Source organism: Pan paniscus, chromosome 18, assembly GCF_029289425.2.
Source record: "Pan paniscus chromosome 18, NHGRI_mPanPan1-v2.0_pri, whole genome shotgun sequence".
Taxonomy (NCBI): domain Eukaryota; kingdom Metazoa; phylum Chordata; class Mammalia; order Primates; family Hominidae; genus Pan; species Pan paniscus.
The window spans coordinates 73942334-73961389 of record NC_073267.2 but is presented as its reverse complement, the minus strand read 5'-3'; the positions used below and the strand labels follow the sequence as shown (position 1 = coordinate 73961389).

The window sequence follows — 19056 nt, the reverse complement described above, 5'->3', positions numbered from 1 at the left end:
CTCAGAAATTTCCCTGCACAACTTAGAAAAATAGATTGAAGAGTGGGGAGAATTTTTTCTGCCTCACAGAACTAGCACTAGCCTGTTCACCGACCACAGACATGCTTCTAACCATGCCCAAATGAACAAAAGTAGTTACACTGACTAAGATGAGTTCCTCCCTGTTTCTTGGTGGAGAAACAGAGGCACAGTCAAACCAAAACAAAGAATAAACATCCGAAGTTTTCCCATACTTTCAACTACTGAAATAAGTATTTACGTGTATTGGTTCACTTTGCATTGCTATAAGGGAATACCTGAGGCTGGGTAATTTACAAAGAAGAGAGGTTTATTTGGCTGGCTGTTCTGCAGGCTATACAAGCATGGTGCCAGTATCTGCTCAGCTTCTAATGAGGCCTCATGAAGCTTTTCCTTATGGCAGAAGGCAAAGGGGGAGCTGGTGTGTCACATGGCTGGAGAGGGAGCAAGAGAGAGAGAGAGTGGGCAGGTCCCAGGGCCTTTTTCACAACCAGATCTTGAAGTAACTCATCACCACTGGAAAGGCACCCAGCCATTCATGAGGGAGCCTTTCCCATGACCCAAACACCTCCCACCAGGCTCCACCTCCCACACTGGGGATCACATGAGGTATGGAGCAGGCAAACATTCAAAAACTCTGTCACTAGGCTTAGGAGTTTACTTTTGTTCTGCTCTGACAGATAATGATGACAGAATTGCACTCAAGCAGATGGCTCGATTCTGAATATATCAAAGGAACAACTTTCCTGATAAAAAGACCTGAGAGGAATTAATCCCATCTTAGGTCATCAAGAAAAGAGCACTGGATGGATGGCCCAACCTCATGACGAAGCGTTAAAAATCAGCTGAGAATTAGGTAAGTTACTGAATTTCACTGGGCCTAGTCACTACTCTATAGAGAGATAGAGATAATAAGCAATTATTCATTTTACTTCCAGCTGTAACTTTAAATTTCAGTGCTGTGAGATTTTCTGCATTAGAAAAAACATGGGCTGCTTCTAACACCAAGATTAAATCTCAGTTGTTGCCAACTTTGAAATCTCAATTGTTGCCAACTTTAATCTTGCTTAAGCAAACATACATAAACTATACTTACCTCTGGATGGACAAAAAGGGAAACTCATGAGACTTCACTCATGAAGTCTCTGCTATGTTGAATAAATGAGGCTCAGAACAAGCCTCATTTGGGGCCTGACTGCATAGTCCATGTTTGTTTCCACTAAACCAAATGGCAAATTTTAAATAATTGCCTTGACATTTTTCTGTAATAATGTTATAGTTTAACAAAATGATGCAATGATAGTAAGTAATCATTAAACCTCAAAGAGCCATTTATGACAATGTCTAAGGCAAATATCTTCCTAAAATTTTGAAGTTTAGTAAATATTTGAGATTTTTAAGCTAAGAGCATTACATAATAATGCTTCTCTAAACCAAAAGTTTACATTAAAGCAAGGTGATGATGCTATCTAATCAGGTGGTGTTGTTTAACTCTCTCTTCTTTCTCTCTTACTTAGTTGATAATACGATTATAGGATTGACAAAGTTGTGCATTTTCTAAAACTGATCTGCTTTTAAATACAGAAATACATAGATGCTGTCTTTCTAGTTCAAAGTAGAAAAATGCCACAGATCCCAGATAATGATACAGTATCCCTAGATTTTCCATGATTATCTGTATATGCTTTTCAATAATGATTGAGCAAACCATTAGCTAAATTTCAGTTAATTTTTCTTTTGTCATGCTTTCTATCAATATATTCACAAACATAGAAAATCAAAATAAATGCTCTTATGAGATCACTTGCCCTGTTATTTGAACTAGAAAATATGGCAATTGACAAAAATGTACAGCATGCAGGCATTTGAAAGGACTGACATTTATTTCAGAAGCAAAACAACAACAGATAAAAATTTTACTTCTGGTGTTAATAATACCAACTCTAGGAAGGGGAGCTCAGACATAGAATGGCTCCATTCAGACTAATTTGAACTAACAACATTTTAGACATTTTGAACTCTATATCACTACCAAAATTTTATCATGTCTAGATGTGTTTAGTTATTCGCTGTCTTCTTCTTCCACAGGATCTATACCCCATAAGAGAAGCTCACAGATTGGCCATATCTATTTTTGTGTCTCCAAATCACCAAACAGAAACTAGTACATAACAGCCCCTTAACTGTTGTTTGAATCAATGAATGAATCAATGAATGAATGACATTAGAGAATTTTGAGTACTGTGAGCCATAGAAAATTGGTTCATTTGACTTTAGGCAAAAAATACATAAATAAATAAAAAGAAAGAAAGGCAGATTATAGCTAATACTCCTTAGACCAGCACTGTCTAATAGAACATTCTGTAATGTTAGGGATGGTTTATATTTGTGCTGTCCAACATGGTAACCACTAGCCAAATATGGGTATCAAACACTTAAAATAAGCAGCAAAAGTTTTAATGTAATTCAATTTAGTTAATTAAAATTTAACTTAAAATTGCTGCATGTGAATAATGACTATGGTATTGGGAATACAATATTATGTAGTATTGGGTGAGTTTTCCAACTCACACTATCTTAGTTCCATACACATTCCAAAAAATGTGTAAAAAGGAAAATGGTCTTGTTTCATAGCTCTCCATTTCCTGATTCCCCATATTTCAGATAACTAATTACTCTGTTAATTACCAGGTCCTCAGTACTTGCCTTACAACCTTCCCTACTAATTTGACTCAGATAAGTTTTAATTATATAGCCCAGGGATGCTCCCTGGCATCTGTCCTTGCCCAACATCACCCCAATTCTCCCTCTGTGCTGTATTTGCCCTATCACACATTTATCTTTCTTACTAGACTCAAGACCCTTGAATAGAGTGGTTATGCATTGTTTGTCACTGTTTCACAAGAGTCTAATGTGTAGAGTGTAGTGGTTGAACAATAAGTGTTCAATGAATAACTGGAAGAAGATGGTGAAGCAGCAGATCACCTCGCCTATGAGTCCCACCTGGATCTTTTTTCTTTTGCCTGATATCTGAGATTTTTCCTTGTCTCTGAGACTCTGAACTACTCAACGTCTCCTGTTCTGTTAAGGCTACCAAGTTCTTGACGTATAACCCTGCTCTTCCTAGAATCCAAAACCCGATATCTGGTCAAATTCCCAATGGGGACTATTCCTGTGTGTGCCATTCATTCATTTAAAATTTCATCCAAACTCACTACATCAGGCTTCATTATGACATTACACTGTAGGTTAGCTGTGGAAGTCATCTTTCCATTTACCAAAACATCCAGGTCCTCACTACTTGCCTTCCAACCTAACCTACTAATTTGAGTCAGATGAGTTTTAATTATGTAGCCCAGGGATGCTCCCTGGCATCTGTCCTTGCCTAACATCACCCAATTCTCCCTCTGTGCTTTATTTGCCCTATCACACATTTGTTTTTCTTACTAGACCCAAGATCCTTGAATAGAGTGGTTAGGCATTGTTTGTAACTGCTTCACAAGAGTCTAATGTGTAGAGTGTAGTGGTTGAACAATAAGTGTTCAATGAATAACTGGAAGAAGAGGGTGAAGCAGCAGATCACCTCTGCTTCAATATGACAATCAATCTGATATAATCAATCTGATATAATCAATATGATAGACAAGGCACTAGCACTCACAAAGCTGACTTTCTAATTGGAAAGAAAGAATGTCAAATAATGACATACATGAACAATAAGTTTCTGATAAAGGTAAGCACTGAGAAAGAATAAAACTGGACGAGGTAAGAGAAAGGGGGAAAGGCACATTGAAGAGGGTGTAGAGAGCTCTAAGATAGTTGGAATCATGGGAGAGAAAGAGAAGACTCTCCTTAGTTATATATTTAAGCCCAGGTGGTCATTGGGAGTAAACACCTCTGCCCTTGTATTAATTTTACAGTTAAATTATAAAATTAATTGTAATCTGTATCTCTTCTAAAAAGATCCTTTTTATATCTGTATATTTTTCTGTATCTCTCACAAAAATTTACCTGACCCTCTTTCTTCTGATGGCATTTGTGTCCCTACATTGTTTTCCATGTCATTTATGCATTTATCTCAGGATTCTTCCATGATTTTTATTATAATACAGTGTCCTAAACTTTTCATAGCCTTGAAGCCATTGTTCTTTGATTAAGCCCTTGTTCCAGGCCAAAGCTGCCTGTAAGTTTGACTTGCCAATGGGCAAGTTGGGAATTGTGTGTCCTGTAAGCACACGTGCCCATATACCATCCTCAACCCAGGGGGAAATACAGAATTGGGAACCCTCCTTCCTTTGACTTTTGCTGGCACTGGTCCACAAATCTTATTGCAAGCAGATTTGTTTCTCTCATTCTTCTCCAGTCTACCCTATTATTTCAACCTTTTTTTTTTTTTCCTCAACAGCTGCAGTTAGTCTTATGACTATGTTTCTTTCATTAAAAGCCTATACTTAACAAAACCTGGGGTCCTTTGTAATTAGCATGTTGCACACAATTTGAAGGAACACTGTGGTTAGGCCATGCATCTTTTATAAAGAAATATTTTTTATTTTAAACTGCTAATTTTGCTAATTTCTTTTCAGAGCTTTAAAAATGTAATTTTTGTAGCCTAGTGGGTCATAAAAGAAGTTCTTAAGAAAATGAGTGACTACTAAAAGGAGAGAGGGTACACACTATTCTGCCAATGTCTCCATTCATTAATTTTAAAAGAGTTCTAGGATTGGTTTTGGCCTCATGTGTCTTGTTTCCTCATGAAAGAAGTCTTTATTTGTCTTGAGAGAATGGGAATTTTATTTCTTTTCTTCTTAAACCTATTTTGATAACGATCAGTAGCCTCTTCTAAGTGGTTTGTACACATCTCTTTCTCCCTAGTTAAGGTGCTAGAGGGTTGTGCAATACTGGAATATCCAGAAAAGTCCTCTTGGAACATCCAGGGATAAGCTTAAGATATTGTAAAGAGGCTCTGCCACTAATTATTTATTCAGGAGCCTAACAAACATCTCACAGAGGAAAGCAAAAAAGTAGTTCAGACCACAGGCTCTGGGTCCAGGCTTTGTGGGTTCAAATTCTAGGTCTGCTGCTTACACAACACTTTAGCAAGATATTTAACCTCTCTGGGTCTAGTTTTTTATCTGTAAAATAGAATTTATCAAAATAGAACATACTTCATAGATGTGTTATGAGTGAGGATCAGATGAGTAAAGTATAGGTAGAAAAGTGCTCAGAACAGTGCCTGACACATTATAAGTTCCACGTAAGTGACATTATTGAAGGGTCTTTCAAACGTATCATTAACACATTTGAGTCAAGTTCTATATATGTGGTGTACACAACCTAAAGAACAAACTAACAAAAGGTCGGTAGAAATCTTACATATAGTCAATTTACTCACGGCACATCACCGATAACACTTCATGTCCTCTTCCATAACCTAAGCATTGCCACTGAGAAACTGAAATTTTCTGAGTCCCACTTATGAAGCAAGAAAGCAGCATAGATTGGGCAAAGATGTTACATGCACACGAATATGTTCCTCCTCCCACTCAACTTTTCCCTTGGCCCACTGCAGTCATTATTAAAGGATCAGGCACTCACGCCAGGACAAAGCCACAGGCCCCTATTCAACTTTCTGTCCCAGACAGCCAGGATGGTGAAACCTCTCTGTAGAAGCTGGTCTTCATTATTACTGAGGTCCCTTCCTGCTTCAAGATTCTGAGTCTAAGATTATAATTAGGACTTGAAAATGTAGTTTCAGTTGATCTTTTTGGGAAATTATAGCACCAGGATTTACTATGATTGCAGGAAAACTTGATCAACACTCAACAGACACAAAACCATCAGGTCTGCCTTCAAGACCATCTTGGCATTGAAAGTTTGCCCCTATCATATGTATGTGCTCCTCCAGATTGATTCATGAACAAGGAACATTTAACTTCTTGAATAATTTTACTGATGGAGGCTTCCTACCTTCTGAGATAGCACAATATATATTTGGATAAGTCTTTCTATTACAGAACTCTTTTATTAGAATCAATAGACCTCTGTTGCTCCTTAATCGACCTTCCAGATTAATATAAATTATGGTTGGATTCACTGAGTTACACATAGTTGTAGCCAGATCTTTGTTCTCTCTTATTTCTCATCATCAAATTAACCACTCACTGGCCTTTAAATGTTATTCTAATGGTACATGTATTTTTTTTTAATTCTTCACTATTTTAGTTGTCCTATTTTGAATACCATTTAATGTGTTGATTATGTCCTCTAAAGCTCATAGTCCCTCTTGTCTATATTTGGTAAAGATCTTCTTTCTTGTTTTTGTCTCATCATAACATGGACTGATTTGGGGAAGAACTGCTGCGTTGTCCATTTGGTTTCTTTTTGTTTGTTTGTTTGTCTGTTTGTTTACGATGAAGTCTCGCTCTATTGCCCAGGTTGGAGTGCAGTGGTATGATCTTGGCTCCATTCAACCTCTAACTCCTGGGTTCAAGTGATTCTCCTGCCTCAGCCTCCCAAGTAGCTGGGATAACAGGCGCACACCATCACGCCTAACTAATTCTTGGTATTTTTAGTAGAGACGGGGTTTCGCCATGTTGGCCAGGCTGGTCTCGAACTCCTGACCTTAAGTGATCCACCCTCCTTGGTCTCCCAAAATGCTGGGATTACAGACATGAGCCACCATGCCCAGCCCACTTGGTTTTTTAAAAGAACAATTCAAACAATTCAATGTTCCTAGTCTCCAGGAACATTTTTTAAATGTTTATTGAGAACTAAAGAAAGCCATCTGTAGGAAACATGGGACTCATCTAGCAGAAGGGTCTACTGTGGTGAGTGCGGGCATTGAACAACATGGAAGCACCTAGCCCGTCACTAACACAAGGCTTTTCTAGGTTCAATGCTCACTTGTTGTGAGCCATTGTGCTGGTTTATGATGGGGCTCCAGAACTGTTTATACTTAGTTCCTTTCTTCTCTTGGGAACTACCCCTAGACAAACGGTTGTTCATAAATGGAATTAACAATATCATGTACAAATAATTCATATGGATATTACTACTAGGTCTCTATTACTACTTCTACTACTGGTACCATTTATAATTAAGGAAGCTTTGACCAATGCCAGCTTTATATTAAGGGCTTTGTATTTATGTTTTTATTTAGTACATCAATTTTTTTAGATAAGTATTATTCACTTTTACCATAACACAAAAAAATAGACAAAACTAAGATTCAGATGTAAAACAAGTTTGTAATTTCACCCATCGTCATGTGGCAGGAGAAATGTTTTGGGCATTTTTTTTTCTTTGCTGAGAAGGGGATATTGTTGAAAGTAAGGTTTTAAAATACTGGCAATTAACTCAAGGATGTAATGAAGTTTTATCTGACTTCAAAGTCTGAGCTCCACAGAGCCTGTATCCATTATAGTTACTTCCTTCTATAATGCCAGATTACTCAAAAGTACAAAAAAAAAAAAAAAAAAAAACAGAGAAAAGATAAATGGCTTTAGGGCTAAGTGATGGAGTTATTGGGAGGTTCATGGTGCTTAACTAGCCAGTAAGTCCAGTGCAATTTAGACATTACTGAAATTTTAAAAACACATATGACAAACGTGCCTGAGTCTTTTCAAGGGAGCTAAGCTGTTTCATTTACTGTTTGTTCCTTTTGATGATGATCTTATCCTCATCTTCTCATCTCATTGAAAGACATCATTTCCCCAATCTGTGTTGCCACATAAAGCTCTGTGCACATGTTGTTTAGAAATCTTCAAAGTTTATGGATAATCACAGTCCCATACATTCATATATGCCTTCTGTATAATTATACTGACTTTGCGAGAATTCAGACTTAATCCAGGAATAGAAGAAAATCCTATGTGCAAAGATACATTTGCCAGGCATTCATATTGCAATTTTAATGAGTCTGGAAAAAAGTTTTACTGCTTAAAATATTTTCAACATGATTGAACCTAGGATTTTTCAAATGACATCAGTAAAGAAACAAGCAATTTTTTTGCACGTGTGTGTGTATTTGTGTCTCGTATCATTTGTGTGGTATTCGCAGTACTTTCTAAAATATTGTCTTATCTTTCCAAATAAATTGCAGGCAGAGACATCTAATGCGGTAATAGTTTTCACAATAAGCAAATTCTGGCATTACAACAGGAAATTCAGTTTTCCAATGACAAAGAGCTGCAGACCATTAAGATATGAGAGACAACGTCCGAAGAAGCTACTCCGAAGTTGGATAACTTGACTGGATTCCCCAGGCCAAAGGGGCATTTCCAGTGATCTTCAGTAGAATGATCCTAATCTTGATGAAGGAATCGGCATCGTTAACTTATGTTGATGATGATATCAGGATAGACTTGGTGCTATTGATGAAGGCAATGAAAGAGAAGGCTGGAAGGGGCACCACTACCACATCTGACTAGCATACAAGAATCTCATCTGTATTACTGCCAAGTTCCCATATGAGTTTCTCTTTCAGAGAAGAGCTAATATATTAAATTTTTACACTGGTTTCCCATTAACTTCATCAAGAGAAAGCCAATCTTTAACGATTATTTCATTGCATGACCTAGTCCTGTTTTTTCACCAATGATTGCCACTTATTGGAGGCTCTGTATGATAAGACTAAGCTCAACATTCTGTTTGACTGACAAGTTATATAGAACAGGAGTTTGATCCCTGACACTCAAAGGAACAAGAGCATGGAAAGACTGCGGTTTGTAATCACCAAAACTCATGCTCAAGGCTCAGCTCTTTCACCACTCATTGGCCTGGAGAGCCACTCTGGAGCTCGGTTTACTCACTTGTGAGATCTGGAAATTATACCCATCTTTCAGGCTGGTTGTGATGATTAAGTGAAACCACCAATGAAATGTGTTCTGTTCTATGCCTGGCACACCATGGTTCACTCTAAATGTCACCCTCCTCCTCTTCTCTAGAGGGTTTACTTTCCATGAATTTAAGGAAGAAAATAGATGCAGAAAAATGGAAAACAAAACACTGAAACATCTTAATTTTAATTATTAAAGCTATAAAATAATTTATATATAGATAGAAAACAAGAAAATCAAAACACGAGGACTATGCCAATGTATCAGAACAATGATTTTCAGAAAGACTGAAGTTCTTTGTAAAAGCATTAAAATTATACCTTATATTTGAAAACCCAATAAGAAATCAGATTATTGCTTTAATGTACAAGTTCATAATATTCTTCATAAGAATTGAATAAGTGTGTGTGTGTGTGTGTGTGTGTGTCCATGCACGCATGCGGTTTAGTTCAGAGATTCAAGATGGCAGTCAACTTCTGAGCCGAGTGTCAGGCCATATTTAAATGGAACTACTGTCCAATACTGTGTTGAACCAAACAGATTTCATGATGGTTGCTCTAGCACAAACCTCTAATTTATTCCTTTTTTCTTCTTTTTTTAAAATTAATTTTAAGGACTGCTTCTTTGGTGTATGGTTGATGTCCTCTTGACAAACAGAATGTGGGGAATATTGGCCTGATATTCTGCTCTGATGTTATTTTGGGAACACAAATAGACACCACCCTCAACTTAGTGCCTAATAACTCTCCAGTAGCATAAGTATTTTCCAAAGAGTGATTATGTATGTACATATGTGTATACCTATATACAAGCCACACTAATAAAAAACCCAATATGCATATAAAGTAATAATACACATATATCTATGTCATAGGTTCAGACATAGATCTCCATATGTTATTATTATTTTTTATTAGTGCCACCTGACATGTAAGGAAGCTGGAAATCTCAGAACATCAGTGTATTGGCAAAGATCACACAACCAAACTATCTCATGATATTTTCATACACTGTTCTGCTTTGGATCTCTTTGAAAGATGATAACCTGCTGGCTGCCATTCAGTTTCAGCTCAGTTTATTCTATGGCAGTTGTCTGTAACAGGCATGGTTTAATAAATCATAGATTTATTCACATGTAATTATAATAGCTTAAAAAATAATGCAACGTTTCCAATTTGATTAGCACCAATGAGATTACAGCCTGTGAATAAAGTAAATATACTTACATTTCCTTATGTATCAATTGTCTATCTTAACTTTAAGAAGCAGACATAACCAAAGTCCCTGTACCTATAGGTAGAACTGTACTAAATTCCTAACCCATTTGGAACTAAACCTGGCTATATAGCATCATTTTAATGCAAATGTCAATCACAAGGTAATGTAACACCACCCCTTGTGTTGAGTTCCTACTGTGTGAGACATGTATTAGAAACTTACATCAATCACCTTTAACTCACAGTAAATAACTGTAAGGGAGGAAATGCAGTCTCTCTGTAAATTCCAGATGAAAATATTTAGGGGCCCACAGAGATTAACATTCTTACCAAAGGATGAGAAGTTAGTGGAGAAATAAGACTTAAATGCAGATACCTTGACTTCAAATCAAATGTATTCCATTTCCTTTACTGTATTCTTCTACATGTTTTAGTAAGCCAAATAAGGCCCATATTGATTGTCACAGTCCTATAGTTCCAAATATGTATTCTCTCTCTCTCTCTTTTTTTTTTTTTTTTGGTTGTTTTTTTACCTGGTCATCATCTGAGTTGCTTGAGAAGATTAGCATTTTTCTCTATTTTACTGTCCCTTAGTAACAGACACAACTAATAATACACAAATAATCTTGCAATGCTAGGGGGAATTACTGTTTATAAGAAGCACATAATCTCCTCTAAAAACTGAATATTAATAAATGAAAATAACCATGACTCAATTTAGGTCAGATTTGTTTATATCCTATTTATATGCTTCCTACAAAAAGAACATGACTATAGTCTATTTTTCATTCCTAAAAGAAATCTTAAATCTTGCAAATGTTCAAATGTTAAGATCTATTAAAAAATTGTTATGTCTGACAAAATCTTATAGTTGAATGTAAGTTGCATTTGGTGTTATTTAATTATTATTCAGGTGATCAGGAAATTCTACGGAGATTGGAGGAATATATAAAATGAAAATTAGAGACAGCTTTTAATATTGATTCCAAGTTAAATCTTAGTAAAGGATAATTTTGCTTTTTTGATACTAGAAGCAACAGTTTAGTTGAATCTCTATCCAAATAGAAATTTAATAGTGCTTATTTCATGCTCATATGGTCAGATTTTTGGTCTGATTTGTTTGTAATGAGTTAGAGTAACTGATATGTTAATCAATGTTAGTTAATTAAAAGTGGAGTTTCCATTTAGTTACAAAACGCATTAGGGTGCTGAGCATATTGCATGCTAGATGACCTGATTCACACATTTGAACTTCTAAAATGAGAAGGAGTGGTAGAAAATCTTTTTGATGTGTTGCCAGAAGTGCCACTCAGATCCTTCTGGAAACAGATTTAGCCTGAGGATGAGAAGACTTGAATTCTAATCCTTGCTCCACTGCCTTTTTACCCTGAAGCTTGAGTATCATCTCTTAAATTCTCAAAAACTCATATTTCCAAGACCAAAAAATGGAATAGGATTAGATAATGTCTACGCACACTTTCTTGTGATTCCTTGTTCAAAATTCAAAAGTAAAGAGGTTGTTAACTCTCTGCTCAGCCATTTTCTAGCTCTGTAATTTTAGGCAAAATCCTCAATCTTTTTGATCTTTGTAATTGAGATGAAATGAGGAAAAGCATGGTACTCACACTGCATTCATGCTCAAATAAAGTTTACTGTGGTGATTAAAAAAAAGATAGAGTGTATGGACTTTACAAATACTATAAAATTATATCAAACTTCTAAAAATATAAGTAGATTTTAAAAAAAGAAAAAATCTATAAGTATAGGCACTGAAACATACTCTAGTGAAGCTTTCAGCAAACCCTTATTTACAGAGTTCCATTAGTAGGTGTTAATTAAACATGTATTTCATGTTTGACTAAGTTTTGGGAAAAGATCAGTTAAAACTATCAACAGAAATTAGAGACTCTTAGAGCTTTCAGAATATTAGCATGTACAGTGAATCTTCAAGACTATCCCCAGATATTTATTTTTGCTTCTTTGTTTTTTAACCTTATTGCAGGTAGGGAATGGAGGTTTGGAAATTGCACAGAACTAGTGTTCTATGGAATAAGCTTTAGGAAGCAATGAAGTGAAGAAAATAACTGAAGATTTGTATTGTAGACACCTGGGTGGAATCTCACTCCTACCACTTAACTATGTCACTTAAATTAACCTTGTGTGACTGGGAGTGGTGAAGATAATTCCTATTTGGAAGATTATCCACCTTGGTTTGAAAGTGAGGAACAATATATGTAAAGCTATCAGCTTGGGATAAAGACTCAATAAGTTGATGATGATGATAGGATTGATTCCAGGCACCCTAGCAAAGCATTGCCTTCCTCCTGTGGAACCACAAAACCGAGGAAACTGTGCATCTTCTCCTGTTCACTATTTGAAATCCATTTGTTGTAAAACATCAAAGAGTGATTCCCATATGTGGAACATTGTGGAAGAAATTTGTTGTTGATTGCTTCCTCCTTGAAACAGAATTACAAGAAAACAGGATGGAAAGCTAAGGGGAGCTTGATGCCCCAGAAGAAGGAATCTGAAATAAGATTGAGGAGGTGGGCAGGATACACTTCCTGAGGTTAATGCTATTAGAAGTTAACTAATTTTTTCTGGAGGATGGATATCATTTGCAGTAAAGCATCTGCCAACTGTTATAAAATATCAGGATATCTCGACCTGTCATTGAAACAAACCAATAAGAACAGGCCATTTCCTGCAGGGGGCATGATTAAAACCAGAGCCATTTTCACAGATAATCCATTTATAAATCATGGTAATAAAATGGCCATCATGACAGCAGCTCAGTGACATTTTTTTCACAAGCTCAGCCGTATCCAGGCAACCAACACATCTTAACTCAAATAAAAAGAAAGGCAGCCTGGGGTTCCAGGAGTCAAGGAGAAGATCCCACTGCCTGGTTCTCTTTTCCCATGAGGGAAGGTGATGGGCTAATGGCTATAGGAACTTTATATGACCCTAATTACTGCAGTTTGCTTTATGTGCATGTCTGAATCAATAGACATCAGGAATTTAGATGTTTCTCAACTCTTTTCTCATTCTAGGAACTGATAAGTGGGGAATTCTGAGGTCCATCTTTGATCCATATCTTATTTTGAGAGGTTCAACTGACCGGCAGGAACTGGAGAGAAGAATAATACATGGCAGAAATCCAGATATTCTCTATTCAGCTGTTTACATGTGTAATTGAAAATCAACATTGTTTCTCATATTATTGAAAAAAAGTTTTAATATGCACCATTATAGCAACTACCATGAGTCATAATCTTAGAAAAGCGTGTCTCTTGTAGCCCAGATGAGAGACAAGAGTTCTCTTTGCACTCCTTTGGGACTTTTCCATGCAATTTATACATGCAAACTTTTGATGACTGAAACTACCTTGACTCAAAAGGGACTTAAATACTTAAAAATACATTTTACCAAAGACTATTCCCCTTTTTACGTAAAGCACTATAGCAAAGATAAATTTGTATAACTAACATTAATTAATTAATTAAATGACCTACTTTCATAGTAAAACCAAATATTATGGAATAAATTGCTAAACAGGAATTTGAAAATATTTATGTCTATGTATGTGTACATATGCATGTATGTTAAATTATATTCACCTAAACCATCTATCACTGGGACTAATAATCCTTACCCAGCAACATGAGATGATGGCAAAAGTACAAAGGGCAGACTACTATGTTCATGGAAACTTTTTGCTGGGATGTTAATGTTAGGAAAGCAGGAGCCTAGGAAAGCCAGAGTGCCACCATTTTAAAATCAACTCCATCTTAAAACTGGCAAGGCACAGTCTTTGCTAGTCATGACCCATAGTCCTAAGATGTTTTTACCTAAGGAGTCAGCTTGGTAATGCCTGTAAGGACAAAATCCTATAAAAACAGAAAGCCTAGATGTCTCAATAACCATAACAATATGTGCTTTCAAGATAATTACAGTTATACTTTAATATACTTACACACTAACACGTCACAGATAGTTTTATTTAAATCAATAGAATAATACATTTTGTCATGCTGTCAGCCCACCCACATGTAGGCACAGCTTAGTTTATTCTTTACATAGGTAAGACTCCTGTATACGAAAAACTTCAAGCAAAGATAGTGAATTCCTCCACTTGCTTTCTGAGGACACTCTACTCAGTAATGGAATAGCTTTCAAGAAACTATCTCTTCTTACTGTGAAGCATTCCTCTTCTTGCGTTCTGAGTATGCCCTGCTCTGTAATAGGGTAGCGTTCTATGAACCTTCTCTTCTCTCTTTGACTCACCTTGAATTCCTGTCTGCAAGAACACACTCCTGGGGTCTGCATCAAGACCCCTTTTCTGATTACATTAATATTAGCATTATTGTTATGGCAGATGCTGTCAGGGCTCTGCCTATGTTCCTATGATTCCTTTTACACTGTTTTCATGGTTAGTTCCATGTATACCTTTACTCTCAACAGCTAGCACGTGTGCTTCTTAGCAGGCAGTCTTCCCTCAGGCTATCAGTAGCTAACTTGCCTTAATACATGGAGACCTTCAAATTTCTGGGGCAGCCCTCAAACAGTGAGTGATGGATATATCCAGTTATCTTGCCATCTGTTTGGAATAATTCCAATATTTTCAGGGAGCTAGTTTACCTGCAAACCTGTGTAGAATCCATGCTGTCTCCAGAGATCACGTGTGGGGCTGAGCCAACATTTACCTCCCTGGCACATTGTTTGATATCACACTCTTGTGGGGCCTTCTTTTCTTCCCACATTCCCTATCTCTTATCATTTAAAAAAATTGATTATTGATTTATTTGTATTCACATGGATCCTTTTCCTGATACCCACTTCTAAGGAACCAAACTTAATATACCTGGAAAAAAGGTGAATGTGTTTAGGACCTGAATGGGGATTGGACTTAAGAGAGGCTGGGATAAAGGACTGGTCATGCATCGGACTTAGGAATCATTAAATAGCTACAAATGTAGTCCAGGTGAAAGTATCCCGCAAGAGATATCTAGATGGACAAAGATCATAAAATAGATAGAAATAACCATCCTGATTAAAGTGTAAGTAAATAATTCAAAATTCACAGTGGTCAAAATATTTAAAATTGATTGAGGCTAAGTTTGTGTTAGGTTCTGTATTATGCTATGGTAAGAGCTTTTATACATTTTCCCTCTCATTCAGCATATACAGCATTGAGGTAGGAACAATGATTTTTTTTCCATTTTACAGATGTGGAAACAATGGCTTAACAATGTTCAGCAACTTAGCAACGTTCACATAGTTGTGGACTTGAGATTTGTGCCTATATCTGTCAGGCTCCAAACATTATATGCTTAACTACTGTACTGTAAGATCTGCTTACCAGCCGAAAGTAGTTCCTGAAGAAGAATCAAAACAGATAAGTTTAGAGACATGGCTGATACGATCAAGTTGATTTGATAACAGCTTGCAGCAAACTCTGCATTTTAATACACATCTCTGTGTCTCTTGCATGTGTCTTTGAGTGCATGGAGACAGAGTAAGCAGGGCTAATATCCGTTGTTGTAGAAGTCTGTTGTGCTTTGCTCTCAGTAAGTGTCCCCCCAACCCACCCCTACTTTCCTACCTTCTAAGCCTCAGCAATGCTAAGTGCCATATTCAAGGTCACAGAGCTAATAAAACCAAGTTTGTTTTCTGACTCTTAGCCTGAGTAGATTTCTTTCCAACAATATCAGGCTAATTTATTGTCTCATACCCAAATTCTGGGCAAAGTCAGAACTGGTTTAGAATTAGACGGCTATCTAAACATAAGTTTCCAGTGGAGTTGCCAAAACCAACCCTCTATAAACCTCAACTTTCTAAAGGAATGTTGAGAGTCAGCTTTCCTCATCATCTGCCTACCAGCCCTCTGCCCTTTGGACTCAGCTTTATTTAGAAATGCTGATTTAGAGTGCTTTGAGTAAATATTAGCTGAAAAATTATTAATAAGCACTTCTCAGGCTCAAGTGTAATAGGCCCCATAGAAGACTCAAAATTGTTTATTCAACAAATTTAAATGTGTCATAAATGAAGTAATTGCTTTCCCTGGATGCTTTGCCAGGTTGGTGGCTTCATCCATACACTGAAGATTGAGAATCTGAAGGAAAGAGGCTATAGAGCTGCATGTGTGCTTTGTTATCTCTCAGTGCATCCACAGACAGGGAGGTATTAGCATCAGTAATTTATAGAAGGAAGTAAGGTCAGGAATATACTTTTTGAGCTCTGTTCACAGCCAGAGGATGAAAAGTAACTTGTGCACAATCGGTCATCCTAGGCAACGGTATTTCTCCATTTGTGAGATATTATTGTGACAACTCCCATTACCCCTCTGCCATTTTAATTTCCTGACATGCAAGATCATTTAAACTCCATTTCCATATGAATTTGCCCAAATGTTAACCCTTGATTACAGCTGATTTTCTTCCACTAGTGGGTTGACCATTTGCCTGTTTGCTTTCAGGTCTGCCTTTTTTTTTTTTTTTTTTTTTTTTTTCAGACTGGTGAATCTTAAGTTTTACTGTGCCCACAAGTTCTGATTCAGTAAGTCTGAGAGGGGGTCTGAGATTGCATGCATAACAGTGCTCCCAGGTGTCACCGGTGCTACTGGTCTGTGCACCATGCTTAACCACGCTGAGTAGCCAGAATCCGAACCAGTTCTCAAAGCGTGGCTCCACAACCAGAAGCATTGATATTACCTGGTGGTATCATCTGCATTTCAGATGATCATTCCAGTTCATTCCAGACCCACTGCCTCAGATGATCTGTGTTTGGTTGTGTGTGTGTGTGTGTGTGTGAGAGAGAGTTGTGTTTGAGAGAGAGTCTTGCTATGTTTCCCAGGCTGATCTTGAACTCCTGGGCTCAAGCGATTCTCCCTTCTCAGCCTCCAAAGTAGCTGGGATTACAGGCACTTGTCAGCATGCCCAGCTTATAGATCTGCTCTTTTCTTTCCCATTGCTCTGCTCTGATCCTTGCAATGTGTACTAATTTTTTTCCTTATTGATAAAACTGATTTCAGCTATTTTTCTTTTTATCAGAGTAGGAATGTGTAGTTATTCTTAACATTGGTGCCTCCCTTAAATGAGCACAGCAGAATGTCTATTCTCATAAAATGCATTATAATCTTATTTTGAGGATATTTAACCTTCATTTCTATAGACCTTTACAATGAGCTTCTATCCTTCATGTGCAAAAGTGTGACTTCTTTAGGGGTTTCCAACACGTATCAGCAAGACCTCACTTATCCAAGAAGAATCCTCAAGGATGAAGAGTTGAACCCTGAGCAGCCAAGAGAGATGTCCAAGGGCTACTCTAAGAGCCCAGGGACTCAGCCATGAAGGCCCCCTTAGGCCTGAACTCAGATTCTGCTCTTCCTTTCTGTGAATGTAGATACCTGATTTCACAGCAGATAAAGAAAGAACAAATGGGAATACCAGCATCCACTGACACACAGTAATAATACTGATGGTTGATGGTGAGGAAAGTAACCGGAAGCAAAACTGAAATTGAAATATAATTATCCTAGGGTAAAATAAATTAGGGCTCTTGGTATAAGATAAAACAAAGCTGCTCATAAAAATTAACTGTAATTCAGTATCAAAATACGGACAAAGAGAACGTCAGTAGCATATGTTTATGTCTCTGTATGCCAGGAATCATCTTAGGCGTTAAATATACATTATTTCAAGATGGAAATACTGATAAAACTGTTAGTTAGATAGCATGCTCATGATTTTACGGTTAAGGAAAAACAGACCCTTAACCCAAATTCCTTCACTGCTGTCACATGTCTGTGACAAGAGTAACTGCAGAGGTGTGAAAACTTAGCCAGCCTCACTCAAAATCCCTTGGCCTAGCCATGGTCCAAGCTGTGAAGTTGTTGTTTATAGTCATGAACCTCAATTTTTTTTTAAGAAACAGTTTTTTCTAAATATGCCCATTATAAGAAAGTGATTGAGCATCTAATATATTGTAGAAAAAAATCCACTTACCACGAAGAAAAAAAAATGCTTTGGCAAATGACTATTAAAAGCTTTATAAATCCAGGAAAGAAAAAAAAAAGAAAAAAGCTGATGTGAAACAGCTCAGATGCAGGCAGATCTACTGAACCTGACTGCACTTCTTGAGGTTAAACAATATCTATTTGTTCTTGGTGACCATTTATAAACCAAGTGGATAAACCCTGGCTTTTCTCTCCCTCTCTCTCCAGAAATATCCACATTGTCTAGGACGGCCAGACTCAGAGCAGTTTCAGACATATAAATACCAATCGCTTCCTCTGCTGGTGAATGGAATTTAATCAGACTAGCAAGCTAAACCAAAGTCACACAAAGGGTAACATTTGACGCACTTAACAAGAAACCTTTATGCAACTGTTCCCATCAGTCAGACCTAGAATAATACGGTGCTATTTTTACTTCATCTTGGCTTTCCGCAGAAAACTTTAAAAGGCTTATGATGAGTGCCGATTGTCAATAGATGGTTTCCCACCCCGTGTCAGGACTCATTGCTGTGTCCACGAGACCTAAGAAAACATCGATGCTGCTGTTCAAAACAACTCTATATTTATTTCCTTTTCTGATGAAGTAACAGCTGAGAGCACTACAGCTTACTGACCTGCTTTTCTTCTTCTCTTTATCCTCTGCTATCAAGTGAGAGCCTCCAGCCTCATCAGAAAGTGTGATGTTTATTTATTAATTCAATATTTGTTGCTCATTTATTCCACATCCATTGTAGTGTTTGGCTGTGGGGATAATAGGAACGAGATACAGACACACCTTTAAGAAGCTTGCAAAAGAGAGGGAGAGAGTAAATTTACACAAAATTCTAACAATTATCTGACTCCTCCTGATTCCTCAGTGACCAATCATTGAGCCTCTTAATGTCCTTAGAGTATCACTTTAATCTACTTATTTATTCTTATACCTTCTGGTCTGGGATGTGATCAATCCACACCTGGCCTGTGGCCA

The 19056-nt window shown here is 37.1% G+C and overlaps 1 long non-coding RNA gene across 1 annotated transcript in view; it reads right to left on the bottom strand.

Moving 5' to 3' along the window:
- LOC134729363 (uncharacterized) overlaps window positions 1-19056 on the bottom strand; it is a 255709-nt gene that overhangs the window by 127761 nt on the left and 108892 nt on the right. Inside the window, exon 2 of the long non-coding RNA XR_010110372.1 lies at window positions 18704-18830. This is a non-coding gene — a long non-coding RNA (uncharacterized LOC134729363). The remainder of the gene's footprint in view (window positions 1-18703; window positions 18831-19056) is intronic.